The sequence below is a fragment of the Ambystoma mexicanum genome, chromosome 8 (genome assembly GCF_040938575.1).
Source record: "Ambystoma mexicanum isolate Mex_15411 chromosome 8, UKY_AmexF1_1, whole genome shotgun sequence".
NCBI lineage: Eukaryota > Metazoa > Chordata > Amphibia > Caudata > Ambystomatidae > Ambystoma > Ambystoma mexicanum.
Window position 1 is genome coordinate 247839222 of NC_090929.1, and position 13862 is coordinate 247853083.

The window sequence follows — 13862 nt, forward strand, 5'->3', positions numbered from 1 at the left end:
GCACCAAAACTGCAAAGGATCAAATATCCCCAAAAAGAGATAACTTTCTTATGGTGTCAACATTGACTGCAATCCTAGCACCTTTCATGAAGCTACATGAGGACGCAACTGACAATTTAAAAGAGCATACTACGCTACTGGCCATGGTTCATTCAAAAATGATCTTCATTGAAGGTTTTATCATGGCCTTACAAAACAACATGAACAACGTTGAGCTCCTCATTTCCCAATTACTGCGGTCCATATTAGACCCAATATTGAAGGAAAAGAGAGACAGGTGGAAATCCACGAAAAAAGAAGGTGCGTTAGGAGTCTCTGACAATCTTGCCAACACAATCTCAGGAACGGTGGACGAGACATATGACAATGACAACACAACAGTCCAACCACCAAAGGTTAAGACTCCATCATCTACGTTCTGGGAAACATGACAGAAAGACCTCACAATATGACAGCAGAAACCTCTACCACTAACGCTCCACCAAAAGAAAGCAGTCAGGGGACAGCGATATTAACGTCCATACCAGTGACCACAAGTAACCTTAACCCAGTGGACAACACACAAGAGGCAATAATTGATGAAGAGCCTTCCAAGCCTCCACAATCGCACACTTTGAAATGAAAACAGGGCCTGGAACCTGAGAAAGGGAAATCAAGAGAAGACTGAGGAATGCCCCAGAAGACAAACAAAAATAAATCTGTAAATGAACCCCCAATCATTGGGAAGGAGCCCTGCCAGGCAGCAAGTGATAAACAATCAAAGCCATTATTAAACGACTGCCAACCATAAAGTGGCAACAAGTCAACAAATGAATCAATCCAAATAGCTAACTAGGGGCGCACAATGGACTCGCAACCAACTGGGGTCTTTGACAGCAACAAACGGAGCTAAAGTGTGTGAAATATTCCTAAAAAAAGGAAAGGTGTCCGAAAAAAAACAACAAGCAGCTTTGAGGAAACTGATCTTGAAGAACACGCAACCAGAAAGAAGGCATCGTAATGTAACGCAGCCTGGGAAAAAAACAAAAAATCAGACATCTCAGAGAGCTGCTAAATCAAATAAAAGTAACATTTTATTAGAAATTTAACGACACCAAAAGAAGGTGCAATAACAAAATCGACTAAATTGGCTGACAAGGAGAATAAAAAACCTTATCTTCCCAGGAAAATACTACACAACCGGAAGGATTGGTAGTGGAGGATCAATCAGACGTAGACTTAATGGACCTGTCAACATACACAATCTCTGAAGAAGACATATCAAAGTCAGAAGCTGAAATGGCATCAGAAGAGTTGTCTGATAATGAGAACGATCAAGAGGAGATAGATGAGTCGTTCACTGGAGAAGATGCCCAACTTGACCAACCGTCTAACAAAACAAAAACACCTATTTCTACACCAAAAACACAAAAAATGAGCCTAGACAAAAAACAGTGTATAAGCAGGCAAAAAAACATCCAAGAGAACGAAAGTTAGTGGATAAGCAAGCCCCAACCTCTTACATCAACGAGGCAACTGGTGTCATGATATATGTACCCAGTAACAAATGAAGCACTCCATCACTAAATTTAGGGGTGCTCCCAACTGGACTTTCCTCAACTGGCCCTAGACAGGAGAGCAAGGTAAATACAAAAATGCAACTCAACAATGACAATGAAGAACGACACTGCAAACATCAAGGCACCTCTAGCTTCTCGGAAAGGCAGGCCCAGAGGGTAAGAGGTGTATCTTTAGAAATAATTTTACATTTAAATGATGGTCTGATACTAAATCGTGCTAACGTGATGAGATTATTGCATCGCGTTCCAGCACTTAGTTTAATCAATTCAAACGACCTGGCTCTAATTGAATTTCCTGACAAGAAACATATGGACAGAGTGTATGTCCACATCAACTCTCACATGGTCCATCAGTTACTTTTGATGGACGTATCAACCCTGCGTGTATTGGGCTTTGACTTAAGTGAAAATATGCAACCAACAACCATGGAACTGGAAAAAGAACAAGTGAAACATAAAAGGAAAACCCAATTCCAAGAGGCCTACAACACTCACAAGAAATCTGTGTTTCAGGACCACCATAAGGTGGTAGCAGATGGAGATCAAGAAAAATGGAAATGACTGGCCAACTTAGCGGCTGAAAGAATGCAAGAGCAATAATGACTTAAAGACGCTCACAAAAAAGAATGATCCTGATAACATGGAATACAAGAGGGTTCAGTCACCTGTTAACAAAAATGAATTTGGAAATGAGAGGCCCGAAGTCATATGCCTGCAAGAAACATGGTTAAGACAAACACCTGTGATAGAAGATTGCCAAGTTTTTATCAACCCTGCAGATAAAGGTGCAAAAGGAAGACCCATGGCAGGGTTAATCATGGCAATCAAAAGTGACCTTGACTGGTCTTTACTGAACTGTGTGAAACCTTCCCCCTATATCTTGATGGTGGTGTTACAAATGCCAAAAGTGCCAGAGGCAAGACGAGTTCAAATACTAATCTTAATTAACATCTATTGGCCTCCGGGGAAAGAACAGAACAACACCCTCCGAGTGGACATTACCCAGCTAATTGGCGAGCAGAGAGAAATATGGTCGGACCCCTTTGTAATAATTTTGGGAGATTTAAATTGTACATGCATAGATAAAAAAAACCATTCTAAAGTATGAAACAATTAATCTGACACCTAAATAGAAACAGGTAGTTGCATGGAGAACAGAAATGGAATTATTACAAGACTGTATAATTCTAAACGGAATTATAGCTGGAGACATAACGGTGAAGCCTACTTGGCAAAGAATGAAATCGGCAGAAATGTTAGGCTGCATCGCAGTCTCATCTAACATGTGAGATTCCATCACAAAATTGGAAGTAAAATCAACTGAGGCCAGCGACCATAACCCAATTATGTTAACTTGCTCGAATCTTGCATACAAAAGTGCAATCCATCATGATTATTATCCTCATGACCTAGCAATCAACCCGGGAAGAAATAGGTTAAAAAGTCAAGCTTCCAAAATTCCAGACTTAAACGACAATCTACTGAACACAATTGCAGAATTACATCAGCAACTACCTTTGCAAACAATTGACTATGTACCACTACTTAAGATTTATGAAATTTCACTGAAGGCAGGATGTATCAAACCACTAATGTCACACCGGCATGCATATGACATAGCAATTGTGATAAAAAAAGAGAGTTAAGGAAAAATATTAGACAACTCTATAAAAAAAATCCATTAGCCATAAAATGATGATGTACAAGGGTTAGGAGATCAATGCACTAACATGATTAGACTCCATGGAGAAAGGCCAGCTGGTGATAGACCGCCTCAGGTAATACTAACTTTGCCTGACAGGATAGTTATGAAATTGAAAACTATAATAAGATAATTATTTGGGACCAGCTTACTGCCTGTGTCCAAGGGAGGTCTGAGGGTGGTACCAAGTTCTTCAATCGGTTCAAACAGGTATTTTCCAATTTCAGTGGACAAGATTTAGGCACAGAGTCTGGGAAAAAATTATTCATGGACAAATGTGCGTGTGGATTGCTGCCTGACATCCAGTCACAAATTATGTCCTTGGAGAGTGCTTGGCAAGCAAAGTCTCAGTCAGAAGTATTGCACATGGCTCAGTACTACGAGAATCGTGTCAATACTGAAAAAGAAAGAGTCGTGAAGAGAAAAGGAGACTTAAATACGAAAGTATTATTACAGCAAATTGTTAGAGGCCCTACAGGGGGTAATTCGCAATTTAGAGGTCAGTACGTTCCACAAGGAAATGCGCCCTTGGGTCCTGTAAACATTAACCACCAGTGTGTTTATTGTAGACAAGAGGGTCATTGGCATGCACAATGCCCGATCCTACAGCAGAGGTCAAATAACACAATTGGACATATGGGTAGACGATTCAGAGGTCGCCCAGGTGTAGGGGGTCCTGGTAGAGGTCAGTTTTCACAGGAAACTTTTTTGCAGGACAATCAGGCATCGAGTGTGCATAATAGAAACATTTTTGATCATCCTTCTGCTGCTTACCTCTTTGAAGAACTTTCTTTTGACAACATTCTGTTTCATTAGGATTGTCCGAAGCAGGGATTGGAACCAACGCCTATTCCCGTTAATCAGAAAGGTCCCTACGTTGAGATGTTAGTTGGAAATTGGAAACATCTATTCCTGATAGATACAGGGGCACAGAAGTGTTCCATTGATCATTCACAGGTTCCAAACATTCCACTGTCAGGGCAAAGCAATGCTTCTGTAGGGTTTTCTGGCACACCAGTTGTCTGTCTGGTTTCTTCGCCGGTACCTATTACTTTGGGTCCATTTATGGACCACTGTCCATTCCTTTTGACTACGAATTGTGGGGAGAATTTGTTGGGGTTGAATCTGTTGAAGGAATTAAATGTGGTAATTCATTGTTCTTCTGATGAAGTGCTTTGACGATTTCACCACGGCAACTTTCTGTCTCTCAATTCTTGACCAGACCTTTGCCGCCAGAATTCAGTGATGTTCTGGAGTGTTTGTGGGCAATAGACAACAATGATGCCGGTGTTTTGCATATCAAACCTTTTAAAATTGTCTTGAAACATAGAGTAAAGCTGCCACGTATTCCACAGTATAAGATTTCGGTCGATGGTGAGCAAGCTTTGAAATGCATCGTCTCCGATTTTGTGCATCGAGGGGTGATTGAGGAAATTGCAGGTAGTTTGTGCAATAGTCCGATTTTGCCCATGTACAAAAAAGGCGATAATGCAATTCCTTTTCGTTTCATAATTGATTTCCGTGCCATCAACAAGATCGTTGCTCCACAATTTCCAATTGTGCCTGATGTGACAACAATCTTAACTATGATCCCGGCTTCAGCTACTCATTTTAGTGTCATGGATCTAAAGAACGCTTTCTTTAGTATTCTAATACACAAAGAAAGTAGATACCTGTTCACGTTTACCTTAGGGGGAAGTTTGTTTACCTTCACTCGTGCACCGCAAGTTTACACGGAATGTCCAAGCATTTATAGTAGGGCTTTGAAAGAGCAGCTCGATACCCTTGAGTTGCCCTCTACTTGTACACTACTTCAATATGTTGATGACTTGCTTTTAGCTGCTGACTCAGAGAGCGCTTGTAAGGAGTGCACTGTGTTGTTGCTTATTCACTTGGCTAAACATCAACATAAAGCTTTGCTTAAAAAATTTGAATACTGTTGTCAGGAGGTCGCCTATTTAGGCTATCTCCTGTCAAAGGAGGGGAGAAGGTTGACGCCTGAACGGATAAAACTTATTTCTAGCATGTCTGTCCCAAATACGCAGAAGGAAGTTAGAGCCTTGATAGGAATGGCTTCTTACTGTAGGCAGTGGATTCCCAACTTCTCACTAGTGATTAAACCAAGGTTGGCCTTGACGAAGAAGGGCATGTCTTTGCCATTACCGTGGAACCTGGTACACCAGCATGCATTTGATTTGCTCAAGACTGCATTGTGCTCGGCACCAGTTTTGGGCACACCAAACTATGAAAAGGCCTTTGTGTTGTATGTGCATGAATGTGATGGTTGTGCTTTGGCTGTATTAACGCAGGAACATGGAGGGAAGAATAGGCCATGTGGCTACTTTTCTTCTGCCCTTGATCCTGTAGCATGCGCTTTGCCAAGATGTTTGCGAGCTGTCGCTGCTGCTGATTTGTCTGTAAAACAGAGCGAGGGCATGGTCCTAGGCCATGCTTTAACCCTGATTGTACCTCACTGTGTAGATGTTCTACTGAACAGAGCTCAAACGCAACACCTCACCTCTGCACGATTAACGAGATATGAATTGATCTTGTTTGCACCGCACATACAAATTAAGAGGTGTTGTGTTCTTAATCCGGCTGAACTTTTTACCTTTCCCGCAAGGTACTGCTTGCAGTGACGAAGAGTCACATGACTGCCTTTACACTACCAAATAAGAAACGAAGGGGAGAATCGATCTGAAAGATACTCCTTTGAACAATCCACAAAGGGAGCTGTTTTGCCATGGCTCCTGCTTCAAACTACTGGATGATACATCCAAAGCTGCTTATGCAATCACTACATTGAACACGATTGTGGAAACCAAGAGAATCATGCATAACTCCGCGCAGGCTGCAGAGATTATAGCATTGACACGAGCTTGTGAACTTTCTCAAGGGCTTACAGTAAACATATATACTGACAGTCAGTGCACCTTTGGGGTGGTTCACAACATCAGTAGACTTTGGGCAGAAAGAGGTTTCTTGACCTCACATGGCACTAAAATCCAACATGGCTCCTTGATAGTACAGCTACTCTCAGCACTTGCACTTCCTACTCAACTAGCTATCATAAAATGTGCAGCGCATCAGAAAATTGTATATCATGTAGGAAAAGGCAACGCTTTTGCTGACCAGATAGCCAAACAGACTGCCACTGATCTCTCTTCAGAAATGTATACTTCAAGGGAAGCCACAAATGCCTATACTTTGGATGAGGATATTGATTCCATAAAGGATATCCAAGCCGATGCCACATTAGAAGAGTCTAAGAAATGGGCTGAGGGCTTGGGGAAACTGGATGATGATTGGCGTTGGGTGGACACGGTTGAAGGGAAGTGGTTACTGTCTGACGCATATATTATGATGGTTGTTATGGCTCATGGTCCCACACACATATGTGCTCGTAAAATTACTGAAATGTTGCAAAAAGTATGGGTAAATGAAAAAATCCCTAAAATAGCTGAACACTAATGTGGGAAAGGGCACATCAACTCCTAGGGGTAGTTTTGGTCCACCTTCTGTTCCCTTTGAGGTTATTCATTTTGATTTTATTGGGATGGAGCGCTGTAACAATTTAAAATATGTACTAGTAGAAATCTGTGCTTTCAGCAAATGGGCTGAGGCTAATCCTGTCAAAGATGCCACAGCTATGACCACGGCAAAGACTATGTTAAAGGAATATTTTCCAAGGTTTGGGTTACCGAGAGTCATCTGGTCGGACAATAGTCCACATTTTATCGCTGCTGTAATTCTGCAGATATGCGCGGGATTACAGATCGATAAATGGTTCAGTTTGGCTAGACATGCTCAGAGTGCTGGACTAGTGGAAAGACACACCGACGTCATCAAGAACAAGCTCGCTAAGAAGTGTGCCGGCACCAAACTAAAATGGCCAAATGCCTTACCGATCTTGTTGTTATCTATGCGAACAACCCCTCAAGACTGGGCTCTCTCCCTTTGAGGTGGTTATGGGGAGGCCAGCTAATATTTGGAATGTTCCGAAGTCTGGCTCTTTATGAGCTGTCGAATATTTACTTCTCTCTGATTACTGTGGCTGATCTTCTTGCCTCGCACCACATTGACGGGGCCCCTTCCATGTTTTGCTGGTCACACAGACTGCGGTGCGGGTAGCAGGCCGGAAACATTGGATCCACGCGACGCACACCAAGAGGATTCCACACCCAGTGCCACATGCTACAGAAGATACAAAACCCCTTACCAGTACTGCAACCAACGATTTCGAAGTAGTAAATAGCATCAAGAATATATTAGAGATTCTGCCTGAGCCCGTGAGGACTGGGGAAACAGCCATTTTGTCTCCACATTCTCCAACAGTTTTGTCTTTTGAATTTTTTTCCGGATCTTGCATCCGATCCTGCTTTGGATTCGTCGCTTCCAATGGGAAGTGACGACACGTTGTTCACAGATCATTCAGTACCAGGAAGCACAAGGTACGATCTGCGTCCGAGGAAATAGACTTACTGCACGGTTCGGCTGTGCTATCGAGGGAAATCATCAAAGGGCTTGTCTCTTTTGGCCCGATCATTTGCACAGAAGGGGATTCTGTTGGCTAGGGTTTGTGGAAGGACTAAGAAAATGCTCTGCCTGGTGGTCGCCAGCAAATAACACTGGTGCTTTCATTTGAAAACTACAATGCCTGCAACTGCTTCCGCTCGTGCAGGACTGATAAGAGAATGTGTGACCAGCTGCGAGAATGGATAATCCACTGTGTGGGCCCCGAAAATGTATTGCTGTCTTGTGATAATGTTAATTGGTTTCACAATAGTCATTGTTTTAGGTTTCTGGTATTTAGAAGAAGTACATCCGTTTGAGAATGTGTTGCCTACTGAAAATGTACCTACTGTTTCTACTCCCTTCATGCATCTGCATACTCTATCTCCTAGAGACTCTCAGCAGAGACAGAATTATCACAACAACACACTTTTAATCATCATGAATGCTACACATGCCATTTTTAACAAATCTAATTGCTGGGTCTGCTCACAATTACTGCAACATGGGGATAAGGGGCTAGGTTTGTATATTCATCCTCTACCTTTGACAACTGCATGTTTTGCTTCTCTTAGAGCACTATTCTTTGGCCGATGGAACGATAGCATCTCGGGGAACTTCGAGTTCTTGAACGAGTTCCAAAAACGTGTTCTGACACCCCTGGGATGCTTGCTTTTTGCAAATAGGAGTAAGCTTAATGTTGCTTCTATTAGGCCGTCTGATAGACTGTCCCGTCCTTTTCAATCTTTGATCTCTTTTAAGATGGCTCCTATAGGTAATAAGGATGCCACGCCTCCTTCTTACACTGTTAACCATAGCCCTGATTCAGTTTCTTTCTGCATACAAAGGAATGCTACTCAGTTAATGGGTGATTTCAAAGGTTGCGCCAATGTTGCAAATTTGACTGGTGCTTACAGACCTTTGTATGTAGGCAAACCTGTCTACTTTGTTTGTGGTAATGTAGCATTTCCATGGTTACGCAGGGATTGGCAGGGAAGTTGTTATTTAGGGATCATGTTACCTGGGGTATTCATTGCAAGTACTGTAGAGATTTCAAAGGCTAGTCCGCGGCGGGATGAGAATGGTGACACTTCAGCACAAGTCCGGGGTGATGTAGCTTTGTGCCATTTTGGGGACAAATAATGAACTCTGAAGATATCAGGAGACTAGCGAGAGTACAGGAGAGACCATCAACCGGACCACTAACATACTCTATAATATGACTCTAGAACAGAAAGCAATAAGGTTAGTAGCTCTTCAGAACCGGATGGCATTAGATGTCATCCTGGCTGACCGTGGTGGGGTATGTAAAATAGTGGCGTCTGCTTGCTGTGTTTTTGTGCCAGTTTCCTCCCAACTATCTTCAAATCAATACAGAATCTGCACGTCCTAAGTTCAGAAGTGCATGTTCCCGAGGGATATTGGAATCTTAGCGCTTGGTTCTGGGACTTCTTGCAAAATTATTTTCAGTCTTGCTGACTATTTTAGGTATTTTGTTGTTTCTTTGTTGCTGTATACAATGTCTCCCTGGTATGTGTTCGATGCTAGGAGGATGTTGTACACAGGTGATGGGTTCATTAGGACGCAAAGTATACGCCACAGAGTAAAACTCCAACGAATATGTGCTGAAAGAAATCTTAGTATCTGACTTCATGGCAATAAATATCTCCGATAATGATTCAGGATGTATGGACATTGAGACATGGAGTTACTCGCAAAGTGACTAAAAGTAGTTTAGCGCTTGGCTAAGGCCAAAAGGAGGGTTTGTTGAATGGGATATTATATTGTGCTTCCTTTAATGTATATATTGGCATAAGCCCAGTCGCTCTGCGAAGAAATCCATTTTGCAAGGTTCTGACCTTAGATCGATTAAGCCGGCATTTTAGGTTCATCCGCCATATTGATTCTCGCTCCAAAGTCACCCTGTGTTCTAAAATGGTGGACAGTGTTCTTCTGTTTGTAACATGGCCGTTTTGACCCCTGTATGCAAGTTAATGCCTAAACTGCCCGTAGGCCAAATGTTAGGGTCATTTAATGAGACCTTGTCCTTCGTTGACCTATAGATCGAGGATTACCTGTGCCAACGTAACTGATCCGTGAGCATATATTAAGCACAATGTTGTGTAAATACTAAATGTGAACACTTGTTGAACTGCATTGTATTAAAATATGTACTAAGGCTTATGTTAGATCCGAGAATATACTGTTGCTATTGTGATTTGTTCAACAGAACAGAAGGTGATCCATATGCATATAGCTGGGCGAGTCAGAGATGAACTTGGCACGAACCCTAGATTGGGAATTATTAACGTACAGAGGGGCTGCACATCATGTTACAAAACTGTATAAAAAGAGCGAATATTCTTTTGTACAGTCCCACTCACTTCTCACATCGAATGGGCTGGTATTCGTTGTGATGTACTGAGGGCCAGATAGCTATCTGATACTTTGTTCCTTTGAAAAGTGTTCAGTTACTTTGAATAAAGATCTGTGTATCTTTGTAAACCTGCGTTCAGTGTATTTCCTTTTGTGGTACTCAGCCTCAATATTTCCTTTTGCTTTTACAATGTAAAGACTGAAGACACAACTGATCCTTGTGGTTCTCCACAGGTGATGTGTTGAGTTGGTGATCTGGAAAAATCCATTTGTATCAACTGTTGTGAAAATGTTGCTGAGTGTCTGGCGGGTGACTGTGTGAAATGCTGCTTAGAGGTCAAGTAGAAATAGGAAGCAAGAATGACCATCATCAAGTATTTTAAGGGCACTGTCGATCACCTTGATGGTAGTCGTTTCTGTGCTACATGTGGGTATCAAGCCAGATTGGTAGGACTGAAGGAGGTTTTTGGCTTCAATTTGTTGGAGGAGTTGCGTGGCTGCTGCTTTCTCAAGGATCTTACCTAGGAAAGAATGATGGGTGATGGGGCATTAGTAGCTGAGATCGTCAGGGTCCGGTGTTTGATTCTTCAGAAGCAGGAGGATTTTTCCAGTCTTGAGGGTCGAGGTGAAGGTGCCTTCAGTTAGGGAGCTGTTCATGATTGTCTTATAAGGGAGAAGTGATTCATTCGGAAGGGTGTTTCATACGGTATTGCATCCTTTCATTGTCACCCGTTTTTCGGACTGGTGTTTTGCTGCAGTGTCTTTTGCCAAAAAACCTTGTTGGAGGGTGCGGGGGGCATTGGAAAGGGTTAATAAAGTGTTGGGTGGTTGAGAATAAACAAAAATAATGAAAAAAAATGTTGATGAGTTTTTTAAGGAAAAAAAACCTGCACCAAAACACGGAAGAACGGGTGTCGATAAAAGAAAATAGAACCCTTGCGTACAGTGGCAGGGAGGATGTCTTTTGAATACAATGTGGCCATGAGCTATGCTAAAATGACAATGACGTCTTCCATATGTATTGTCTTGAAAGTTCTCCAGGTAGTTGTGATTTTTGCCAGATGGGTTGTGTAGTGCATCTCAGTTGTGGAGTTGGTGTCTGTGTGTTGGCGGATCATGTTGATCTTGTAAACAAAGAAAGAGTTGAAAGCGGTTGATTTTTCATTGGAGTGTCATATGGGTGGTCCGGCAGATGGTTAATGGAGTGCTTGATGGCTTTGAAGAGGGCTCTGCTTTCATTGAGTTCCTTGGCTATGGTGTCTAGGTAGTAGTTGGCCTTGGCAGTGTTGATCAATCACCTGCATGTAGCACAAAGTTCGTTGAGCTGGGCGAGGTCGGCTGAGCTGCAGGATTTTTGCCAATTCATTTTCTTGTTTTCTGATGGTTCATTTGTTGAGGTTGAGTTCTGGAGTATACCATGGTGCCAGAGGTTTAGGCTTGAGGGTATGCCATTTCACTGGGGCATGGTGGTTGATGTTGTTTGTGTGGGTGGTGTTGAGTTCTTGGAGAAGCGAGTTGCAGTCCTGGTTCATCAGAGGTACATCATCCCATGTGAGGTGGTGTTGGTTGGGTGAGGTCTTCTGTGAGAGCCTCCACTGGGAAGTTCTTTAAGGATCAGAAGGCTTGATTGCTTGGTTTGCAATGGGCTTGCTTGAGAGGTTTTGTTTAACTAATCTCAAAGGGAATTGCAAGATGGTCTGACCAGTCTAGCGGAATAGGAGAGCTGTGATGGAGGGTGGGCAGTTCCGTGATGATGAGGTAGAGGATATTACATTGCCTGTGAGTTGGCGAAGAACGAGAACTCAATGTGATCTAAAGAATATGACATCTAACCCACTTTCAGATGACCAGTAGTAGTTGGCGCCAAGTTTTACCAGAAGGAATGTGACATTCTGATAAACTCTACAGATGACAGGAAGAACAAAATTTCAAGTACAGAAATAATTGATTGGCACTGAAAACACCAAAGACTGTAAGTGACTCCTTGCCTGACTGAGTGGTGATGTGTAAGGGAGAGAGGGAAGGATAGAAAAGCATGTTCCAAAGAAAGCCTCACAGGCTTTTCAGTTTTGTTACAGGCTCCACCACACGACATCAGTGTTTGTTCTTTTGTTTGTAATAAAGGTATTCTATAATATCTTTTGGTTTCTAGATGCTGTTGATACCTTTTAATGACAGCAGTCATCTGTAGTTTCTTAGTTTCTGAGTTCAAAGAATGATTTAGCATGTGTTGGGTGGCATCTAGCAAGTCATACATTTCCAAGGTGACATTTTAATTTACAGAGAATAAGAAACAAAAACTCAAAATGCTGGACTTGACGCCCCTTTTAAGCTTCTCAATGTAGGATTTAAATTGCAAAGGAACATTTGAAAAATCTTTCCAAGGAAGGGAAATACCTGGGCTATATGGACATGGGTAAAGGTATTAGGGCAATGTCGAGCCTAATAGTCACCATGTTTAATGTACACTATCCGTGAAACAAAGAACATCAGATATCAACATACATTAAGTTCGCGTTTTTCTACAAAAATGGGACTGGAATGGTGATGCAGAAGTATACAGGAAAGATCTTTGCTCCACATAAGAAAGATGAGTTCTCGGGGTTTCAAGAAGGCAAGTATTGTTCAATCTCAAAACTCTGCAAATCACTAATCACGAAATGCAGTTAGCCAAATACTTGGGAGCCTGACCAAAAAAGCATTGATGTGTGATGCAGATCACGCGATAGGTGATTCGACTGTGAATAGGGAGCCAATGTAAGGCACTCCTTAAAGCTGTGACATGTTCTCTCCTATGAAAGACTGCAACAATACATACTGTGTTGTGTTGAATCACCTATAAACGGGTCAGGTCGTGTTTGGAGATGCCAAGCAGAAGGCTGGAACAATAATCCAGTTTCGCTCCTATAATTGCCCGCGCAACCATGGCATGGTTACCCGATGAAAGGGAGGGCTGTAACTGGGCCAGAAGTTTCAGATGGTAACAAGTGCTACATACAAAACTGTTTACTTGACTTTTCATAGATAATTGTTCATCCAAGATCAAGCCAAGTGTTTTGACCTTGAACTGTATGGGAATATCGAAATCTGCAAGTTTCAAGGAGAAATACTCTGGATCAAGATTCCTGACCTGTCTAGCGGTACCTAGCATCATTAGTTCTGTCTTGGAACTGTTGAATGATTTCACCCCTTTGGTGGCCGAAACGGAAACATGCACTGAACCCTGTAATCTCTCTGCCAGAATGGAATGATCCACTAGATCGAAAGTGGCATAGAGATCCAGGAGCATAAGCATGGTGGCTTGCCCCATGCCATTAACTGCAATATATTGGTCTTGAGTTCAAGTAGGGTAAACTATGTACTATGAGCTCTTCTAAAGTCTGATTGCTTGGGACCCAAGATGTCATGTTCAACTAGGAAGGTCTTAATCTGTAGATGTGCTACTTCATAAAAGAATTTTAGCCGATAGGGCACATTCGTAATAGGTTGATAATTTCCTTCAATGAGAATTTTTTTTTTATTAATGCTGAACTCCAAGCTTGTTTTATGGCACTAGGGACCAGACTCTCAGCAGCTGTTTCCAATGACCTATGGAAGGCAGTACCGAGTTCTTCAGCCGAGAGCAAGTTAGTCAGGTTATTAGTAATGGGTAGAATGAAGGGTGCCATGGCTGTAGGAGTGAGTGTACGTGTATTTCTGTAAGAAACCCAACT